We start from the raw sequence: 10,866 nt of genomic DNA on the forward strand, positions 1-10,866 counted from the left end.
CTGGGAAAGATCCGTTAGTGTGGGAGGGTGACTACATTTCCACCCCAGTTCGTATTATCTCCTTTCTTCGTGCTAAGAGAATGGTTAGTAATGGTTGTTTAGCTTTCTTGGCACACCTCAGGGACGAAACTTCCCAAGTACCTTCGATTGAATCTGTCTCGATAGTCCGTGAGTTTCTGGATGTGTTTCCTACAGACCTTCCTGGTATGCCGCCGGATAGAGATATCGATTTCTGTATTGATTTGGAGCCGGGTACTTGCCCCATTTCCATACCCCCTTATAGAATGGCTCCCGCTGAGTTAAGGGAGTTAAAGGCCCAACTTCAAGAGTTGTTAGGGAAGGGTTTTATTAGACCAAGTGCATCCCCTTGGGGTGCTCCTGTTTTATTTGTAAAGAAGAAGGATGGAAGTTTTCGGATGTGCATAGACTACAGACAACTTAATAAGGTAACTATTAAGAACAAGTATCCTCTTCCTCACATTGACGATTTGTTCCATCAGTTACATGGTGCTTGTACCTTCTCAAAAATCAATTTGACATCGGGTTATCATCAATTGAAAATACGGGCAACAGATGTGCCCAAGATTGATTTTTGGACCAGGTATGGGCATTATGAGTTCTTGGTAATGTCTTTTGGGCTTACGATTTTTAAGCCATATCTATATCTCTTTGTCATTGTGTTCATTGATGATATACTGATATACTCAAAGAGTAGGAAAGAACATGAGGAGCATTTGAGAATTGTATAGGAAGTATTGATGGAGAAAAAGCTTTATGCCAAATTCTCCAAGTGTGAGTTTTGGCTAGATTCAGTGTCCTTCTTGGGGCATGTAGTTTCTAAGGATTGAGTGATGGTGGATCCTTCTAAGATTGAAGCAGTGAAGAGTTGGGTAAGACCTACTAATGTTACAGAGGCAAGGAGCTTTGTTGGTTTAGCTAGCTACTACCGCCGATTTGTCAAGGGATTTTCTTCTATTGCTTCCCAACTGGCAAATTTGACTACGCGGAGTGTTCCATTCGTATGGTTGGACGAATGTGAAGAAAGCTTTAAGAAACTCAAGACATTGTTGACTGCTGCACCAATTCTTACCCTGCCAGTGGAAGGTAAGAATTCCATTGTTTATTGTGATGCATCCTATTCTGGTTTGGGTGCAGTGCTAATGTAAGAAAAGAATGTAATTGCTTATGCTTCGAGGCAACTAAAGGTGCATGAACGCAACTATCCGACCCATGATTTGGAGTTGGCTGCAGTTGTGTTTGCATTAAAGCAATGGAGACATTATCTATATGGGGTTAAGTGTGAAGTCTATACAGATCATCGCAGTTTACAGTATGTCTTTACTCAGAAAGATTTGAATTTGAGACAGAGGAGGTGGATGGAACTACTGAAGGACTATGATATTACTATCTTGTATCACCCAGGAAAGCTAACGTTGTGGCGGATGCTTTAAGTAGAAAGGCTGGGAGCTTGGGAAGTCTAGCTCACTTGCAGTTTCCAGACGCCCATTTGCTTGAGAGGTTCAGACTTTGGCTAATTACCTCACGAGGCTGGAAATACTAGAGAAGGGAGGATTTTTGGCCTGTGTTGAGGCAAGATCTTCTTTTAATGACAAGATTAAGGGAAAATAGTTTACTGATGAAAAACAGATCTGGATTCGAGATATGGTATTGCGAGGGGAGGCTAAAGAAGCAAATATTGATGAGGAAGGCGTTTTGAGAATTAAGGGAAGGGTATGTATGCCCCGCGTAGATGATTTGAATCACACTATTCTCACAGAGGCTCATAGTTCAAGGTATTCTATACATCCTTGTGCAACCAAGATGTATCGCGATCTGAAGAAACATTTTTGGTGGAGTAGGATGAAGCGCGACATTGTTGATTTTGTTGCTCAATGCCCGAATTGTCAGCAGGTAATGTATGAACACCAGAGACCTGGGGGGACACTTCAGAGAATGCCCATTCCTGAATGGAAGTGGGAGAGAATTGCAATGGACTTCGTGGTTGGTCTTCCAAAGACATTGGGTAAGTATGACTCAAGTTGGGTAATTGTTGACAGATTAACTAAGTCTGCGCACTTCATTCCGGTCAAGGTGACTTACAATGCAGACAAGTTAGCCAAACTTTATATCTCAAAAATTGTTCGATTGCATGGAGTTCCACTTTCCATCATATCAGATAGAGGTACGCAGTTTACTTCTATGTTTTGGAAAACATTACATGCAGAATTTGGTACTAGGTTGGATCTTAGTACTGCATTTCACCCGCAGACCGATGGTCAGACTGAGTAAACGATTCAGGTTTTGGAGGATATGCTTCGTGCATGTTTGATAGGATTTGGTGGTTATTGGGATAACTTCTTACCCTTAGCAGAGTTCTCATACAACACTATCTATCACTCAAGCATTGATATGGCCCCATTTGAGGCACTATATGGGAGAAGATGTATGTCTCCCATTGTGTGGTTTGATGCATTTGACATTAGACCTTGGGGTACTTATCTTCTGAGGGAATCATTAGATAAAGTGAAGTGCATTCAGGAAAAGCTTCTAGCCGCTCAGAACAGGCAGGAAGAATATGCAGACCGAAAAGTTAGAGATTTGGATTTTATGGAGGGTGAGCAAGTCTTGCTGAAGGTTTCACCCATGAAAGGGGTGATGCGGTTTGGTAAGCGAGGTAAGATTAGTCCAAGGTATATTGGTCCATTTGAAGTTCTGAAGCGCGTGGGGGAGGTGGCTTATGAATTGGCATTGCCTCCATGACTCTCAGGAGTGCACCCGGTATTTCATGTGTCTATGCTGAAGAGATACCATTGAGATGGGAACTACATTATTAGTTGGGATTCAGTTCTTCTTGATGAGAATTTGTCTTATGAGGTGGAGCCTGTTGCCATTTTAGATAGAGAAGTCCGCAAGTTGAGATCAAGGGAGATTGCATCCGTCAAGGTTCAATGGAAGAATCGGCCAGTTGAAGAGTCCGCTTGGGAGAAGGAGGCTGATATGCAAGAAAGATATTCATACCTTTTTAAAGATTCAGGTACTCTTCCTCCCCCTTTTTTTCTTCTAGTGATCGTTCGAGGACGAACGGTGGGTAAATTGGTATCTATTGTAACGTCCTTTTTAGTCGTTTTAAGCAAGTAGAATTACTTTTGTTAATAACTGATAGTGTCGATGGATCACACGACGGACCATCGAGGCTCTTCGTGCCAAGACACTAAAACTCTAAAATTTGGGTACGGGGAATCAACTCTCTGAACTTCGCGAGGGAAGAGCAGCACGGACCATCGTAGGCACGACGGACCATCACCGAGCTCTTTAATGAATTCGACTCTCTGAACTCTGTGACGAACCTGCAGGACGGACCATCACAAGCACGACGGGCTGTCACGAGCTGCGTAACCTTGACTGGGTTGGATTTCTGCTAAAGTTTTAAAGGGTGCTTTGGACTATTTATGACAAACTGTATGAAATTAGTGGGTAAGTTTAATAACTTATTTACATGGTGGTTAAAGGAGGTAACCTTAAAATAAATAATGGGTTACTTTTATCATCTTTGATACTTGATTATATGATAAGTAGAGTAAAAGAAAAAGAATCTGTAGAAGAAAAATAAAAAGAGAAAGAAGAGAGGGAAGAACGAGCGAGAGAGGGAGAAGCGAAAAAGAAAGCAAAGACTTTGACAAGTAGCTTGCTTGATCACGATTCTTCGGTGGAGGTAGGTTATGCTTTATGCTATTTCGTAGTAAACTCTAAATAGTTATTGATATGTATTGGGTGATATAGTAAAGTCTTCTATATGCTTAATTGTGTTGTTGCATGTTGTGATTATGTAAATGGTGATGGATTATAATGATGATACTGTTGAATCATAAAAACCTTAAATCCACTCTATTAACGATGATGCCTTGATATAAAGTAGGCTTGATGAACTAAAAGAATGCGGTGAATGGATCGGGTGTCACGAACCAACACGTAGTATTAGGGGATCGGGTGTCACGAACCGACACGTAGTATTAGGGGATCGGAGTGTCACGTTCTGACACAAGAGGAATAAAGGGATTGAATCAGGAATTATGTAAATGTAATTAAGTTCAAAGAACCTATTTCCCAAATGAGTATGGTGTGGAGGCTTGAGTCCTCATGGGTGTGTATGGTATTGTTGACAATGGTTCCTGTACTTGTTGTTGACACCTGTTGAGTATTGTAGTTGATTTTTATACTATTATTTGACATATATCCTTTTCTATTCTGAGTTGGCCGATGATACCTACTCAGTACTTGTGCCTTGTACTGACCCCTACTTGTATGAATCTCTTTGTTATTTTTGGAGTGCAGCAAACGTACCAACAACTTCGACTCGTTCGCAACTCTAGACAGTCTTCAGTATATCAGAATTCAGGGTGAGCTATGTTTCTAGCTCGTGCTGGATTCTCTCCTTCAAGTCTTGATGTCTTGAAGTTCGGACATGGACATCCTTTTACTTATTTTAGCTTCTTAATACTCTTAGATTTACAAACTTGATAATAGATGTTCTTGGTGTGATGACTTCCTGATTTTTGTGATAGTAATTGATAAATTTTAGAAGTTATTAATTGATTTCATTAATGAGTTTTAAGTGTTCCGCATTATATTTTGTTCATTATGGTTGAAATGTTGGGGTTTAGATTTATTGGTTCGCTCACATAGGAGGATAAGTGTGGTGCCACTCGCGGCTCGTTTTGGGTCATTATAGAGTAACTTTTCTAGGTGAATGATTATTAATTTCTAGTTTATAGTAACTAATATTGACTCATTAAAGTTAGGTTTAATAAGTTAAATAAATAAATAAATAAATAAATTACTAAAAAGCCCTCCTCGATTGACTAAAACTAGGAAAAGACAACACTTAGTCAAATCTTAAGAGTCTCCTGTGGATTTCGTTTTGAACCTTTAAATTAGTTAATTAAATGTCTAATTTAACAAATTAAGGGACCTATGGTAATTACTAAAGTACCCCTAAGTCATTGAAACCATAAGTAATCCTTTTGTACCATGCGAGGTTAAGTGCTAGGATATTTCTCGAGTTATACTAGGTTAATGTAAGGATTTCATTTTCACCATTTTAATAAATTAATTAAATCTATAATTTAATCAATTAGTTCACCTAGTATAATTACTAAAGTACTCTCAAGTAGTTAGGACCATAACTAATAGTTTGTACCATACTAGATTATGTACTAGGTTGTCTCTTTAACTAGTTACTAGGTTATAGTCACCAATTTAAGTCTTAGGTTATCGGGTGTAGTAAATATTTTATTTTTGTTTGTCCTAGGGTTTTTAGTTAGCTAGGACAGTAGGTGAGAGTCTAGAATTTGTTAGAGAGCTAGCAGGCCTGCCCCCTAACTACCCTGACAAAATTCTGTTAGGTTGGTCCCCTCTTGGTCGTTTCTCCCTATTTTCTTGCACATGAGATTCTTTTACTATCCTAAATAACTATTATATATGTTTTATTTGGGAATGTTTACTTATCATCCCAAGGATCCTCACTATGTTCTTGGACACTTCTTAATCTACATGATCATTTTAAATGGACATGTGATATGGTACTAGTATTGACACTTGGATGCCTAGTACATATTGTATTAAGTTAAGAATCAATTTCTTTATCTTATGGTCTTTATTGAAAGTAAACTTTTCAAACAATATTGGATTGATTAGGACAACCCAAAATGTATTTTAATTTACTTGTTCATATATAGAAAACTGGCTAAAAAAGTTTAGCCCTATATCTTCTAATATGCCCAATATTTTTTCTATTCTGGTATTATAAAGCAATTGGATAATACCCCTTATCAAATTATCTACACTATGCAAAATGTTTCTCAATATTTGGAATTAGGATGCCTATGTACCCCTAATACGCATTCTTATTGGGCTCTTCATTAAACATCAATTTTTTCGACGTGTAGCAGTTAAAGTTCCTAGGTCTTGTCCAAGACCATTACTTGAATGTACTTTTTGTAATATATTAGTCTCTTAATGAACTAATGACTTATGTTATGAGGTATCTAAGTGGAATAAGTACTTATCTAGAGTAGTTAAGGGTTGTCTAGTTAAGGTGTGAAGGTGGAATAGGAATGGTCATTTCGTATCTTAACTAGATTAGTATTAAGAATGACTGTAGTTAGGGAAGATGTTGATTATGTGGACATGATCAAAACTTAGGAAGTCTTAAGGATTGTTTCGGTAGTCTTGAAGAGTTCAACCATGGAAGTTGTTTTCCTTATCTACTTAAATTAGTCTTTTTATAGCCTTTTATGAGCAAATGTCTTATTACCTGTATGTTGATATATTTGATGTCTTGAAGTGTGTATGAAACTTATTATAATAGTTCTTGAGTGTAATTTAGGTATGATTAAAGAGGTTATATGAGCGGTCTTTTTTGTTTTTCTTAAGTGGGTCTTAGGATAGCTTTTAGTAAGGAGACTACATTCTAAGAGGTGTTAGTTCTCTGTACGTTGAAATGAGTTCACTATAAAGTGACTAAAAAATTATTATGTTCGCTTAAATGTTATTTTATGTGTTTATAAGTTTTTAAATTTTGTTCTTGTGATTATTATATGATTTAAAAATAAAAAGATGCATATTTCAAATAAATGTTCGTTTTCACGATTTTTATGCATTATGCCATACATAGTACATGAGGTTGTACTAATCCATGCTTTTATCTATCTCTATAGTTCTTGTAGGGGTGAGGAGATTTTGGGAAGTGAAAACTTAGATAAGTAGCATCGTTCAAGGTAAGTCGAAATATGTCCTCATTTGATTCGAGGGCATAGATCTCTTTTAAGTTTCTTAATGAAATATTGTAATAGACTAAGTATTTCTATATTTTGAAGTATGACTCGTGTCCCAAGTATTCTTATGTATAAAGATGATGAGATTGACACTTAGTATTTCCTATGACTTTATATAAAAGAGTTTTTAAAGACTACGATATATTTTTGTGAAAAATTTTAATTGCGCACCACTTTTCACTATGTTCATGCGATGAATGATATGCAATGGCTTGTATAAGACCTCTGAGAGGTCAAGTACGCCGGTTGCAATATGAGATTGCCCCTAACTTCTAGGGTGTGGCTTCAGGATGTGACATTAGTTGGCTGAGTTGTATTGTCTAGGTATACAAACAGGTTTGATAGTACAAATATATCACATCTACTGATAAATCCAGTGCAACAAGTATGAGTTCCATACAAAAAATTCAAAGAGAAACCTACTTATCATCATGCAATTAATCTTTTTTGGTATCACACATTTGTCCATTTTCTTTTTCTTATAGTCATTTCCTATTCATTTTTCGAATTGCATAGTTTTAAGAAGTTTGAATGGGAAATGATGTTTGTTTTAAAGAATGTGATTGTTCTGATAAGATATAATAAACACTTTTTCATACTATTATTTAATTGATAATTAAAAGGGTTTATTCTCATTTCTCAACTACATTTTTTTATGATGTTTAACTCTCTTTCTTCTTAAATACTTAAGTGTGATTTTTATTTGTTGAGTGAGTAGTTCGTAGTTCAGTGGAATTTGAGGTATATATATTGTGCTTAAGTAAATCGTTCTATCTTAGGGGATATATTTCATAACAGTGAGTGCTTGAGGAAAATAATTATCTTAAAAATACATCGTTAATTTAGAGGATATGAATTTTCATTTGTATTTTTGGGTTTATTTTATTATTTCCTTAATAGGGTTTAATGTTTATATTACATTGAGTACAAATTTGAGGCAAATAATAAGGAGAAGAAGAAAAAGACAAAAAATCAAGATTAAAGTGAGGAAGAAATGATATAAGGTGTTTTATGTGTCTTCCTCTCACCTTATGTGTTTCTGTCACAATATATATATTTTTTCATATTCATTATTCAAAGGTATAATGAAAGTTGAAGACTAGGCTAACGGAATAAACATTTAACATAACTTAAACTCATAAGTTATTGCATCTACATGATGTACTTTATCTTCTTATGTAATTGATTGAGTAGTTGATGAGAACTTGTATCATTTCTTAGATAGAGGTTTATGTTTCACATCGTATTAGTTGTATCAATTTTTTTGATACACAAATATTATTTTTTCCTATACATAGATATAATTGAAACTTCATTTAAAATTAATAATGCCTAAATTTTTTTGCAATCCATTATATTGTATGACCCTAAACTAAATATAGAAACATAATTTGTATCAATTTTTGTGATACGTGTCTGAAATAGTATACATTTACTAGAAAGGAGATCATAGTATATTTAGTTATATATGGTGCTTTTGTTTCTTCAAAATTTAGGGGATCATACCCGATCTACTATATGACTGAATAACAACAACACATGCGTTGCAAATGTGTATATATATTTAAGTAAAATAATTTAATTTTAATATATGAATAACATCACCCATGGAAAAAATATTTCATTTTCATTAAGATTTGACCTTATCTTTGTAGGATTGTAGATTCTCCTTTTGTGCTGCATATATATCATATAGTTGTGGTCTACTGAAAGTATGTTCATTATCATGTATCTCATTGAAGTTGTATCATGATATTAAAATTTTAAATTTCTCAATAATAAAATTTAATAGATGAATAAAATGTCAATTATTTTTTATAGAATGATTAATTTGATTTAATATCATTTTATGATAAATTACTATTTCTTGTCTATTTTTATATTGCAAGTGTTTCTAGTAACACAATGAAAAATTATATGGAAGAAGACAATGAAAAAAATATATTTTCATGCTATATTCGCTCTAGTGTTCCATTTGATTTAAATATCTTTGAACCAAAACATTGATAACTCCGTTCATTTTTACGTACATATTGAGTATGAAATATTTCTTATCATGCCTATCTTATCATATCATATGTATAAGTGAAAATCAATTTTTAAAATAGTGAATTTACCATCAAAACTAATAATTCAATAGACTACGTGGATAACCATTGTTTTAGAAAAAATAGGAAGAAATTTCTTCATTTGAGGGAAAAGAATAAAATTAAAACACAACGAATAAATATCATACCCAAATAATATGTCTTTTTTCATATATGTGTAGTATTTTGTCTCTCCCACATCTTTCATCACTATCCTTAAAAATTGTTAGAAAAGATACAAGTGTGAATTGATAAATTATTTGCTACAATTTTTTCACCAACTTTTCTTATACCTCGAATTTTAAACTTAATCATATTTTGCAAATAACACATGAGATTTTTTAAAAAAGAGTAGATAACTTAAAAAATATTAGTTTTGAAGTGTAAGGAAAATCCTGTTTTAATATCTACCAGGTAGTATGAATTTGTGTTAATCCTGCCTTATCGTTAAAGTAACAACCTTTTGAAAAAGTCACTACTTTGATATATATGTAAAATGTGTGTGTATGTGTCACATTACTCTAAAAAAATTAAAGTGCACACTATAACTTTCTACTTTCATTGTACATAACCAAAAATTAACCCATCATCACAAAAAGCAACTTCATTGAACAATAACAACATTTATCATGCTATAACTACATCACAATAAAACTTCTCAATGTAATAAATCAAACCTCATAGGCCATCTATAGACGTAATTGGCATCAGAACAATATCTTCAAATTATACCTTCACATGTACTCATCTAGGCCCAAAACAATATTAAGCATCAAAACTCTCCCTTTTATCCCTCTTGTCATAAGACATCACCCTTCCAAGCAATCACATATAAAAGACTAATGGATAAGGGAAATAAGAGCGATCATATAGAGTTGAGATATATGAAACGAAACTAGAATAATGAAGAATGTGAAACTTCTATCGAACTAGAGCCTTTCGCTCATAGATGTGTCGCGACTCACACCGATGAATAAGACTCTACTAGATGTGGAATTATGATACACTCAATCCTAAGACCATTTTTATAACCTCTTCTTCAAAAACCATGTTTGAAACGATCGGGGTGTACCCCCTAAACGTAACACGACTTACTTGACCTCTTAGCGGCCTTAAACAGGACCTTAGACATTTTTCATCGCATAGACATAAAAAAAGCGGAAAGTTTAAGTTTTTTATACCATAACACAAAACTAAGAAGTCACTTCATTTAAAAACCATTAGTACATAGTAAAGAAACTAATCCTCGTCTTGCCATCTTAGTCACAAATAGAATAGGGAATTTCCATAAAAAACGCAAAAGTATATTTTTTATATTATTAAATGAACTTAAATAAACTATTGACATGAAGGTCCTTGAATCATTAAGGTCACACTTGAACGAGGGAATAGTAATCAAAGCTCTTCATACTAGGAAAGGTCATTTAGCCATCACCACCTACACTTTGTATAAAAAGATGAAGAAGAATGTTACTAGTACAAGAATACAACAAGTATGATAACCATGGAAAAACTTGTTTCCAAAGAGGACATTATGTTAGAAACCATTCATAATGTCTTTTAGAGAAGTTCCATGAACATTTGATACAATAAGAAAAATATAGTTTGCACACATTATATTAGACATGGAGACCATTCACAATCACACATAAATTCATTTATCACATTAAGCCACATTCAATTTCTCAAATACATTAAATTTCCTTTTTACCTTAACTCTTTTGCCTAAGACAACCCTCATGTATTAGCTAGTGCAATGCATGAATATTGTCGATTCCTACATTAATTCCAAAGTATCACCTTAAGGTCTCCAAGGGTGAGCATTCATACAACCTTCAACAATTTAAGCACATAAATTCATATAGACACAGAATATAATCAAACATAACATTCACATAAGAACCATAACATACGAAAACTTCTAAGTCACGCTAGTACAATGTGCA

Source organism: Solanum lycopersicum, chromosome 11, assembly GCF_036512215.1.
Source record: "Solanum lycopersicum chromosome 11, SLM_r2.1".
Classification (NCBI taxonomy): domain Eukaryota; kingdom Viridiplantae; phylum Streptophyta; class Magnoliopsida; order Solanales; family Solanaceae; genus Solanum; species Solanum lycopersicum.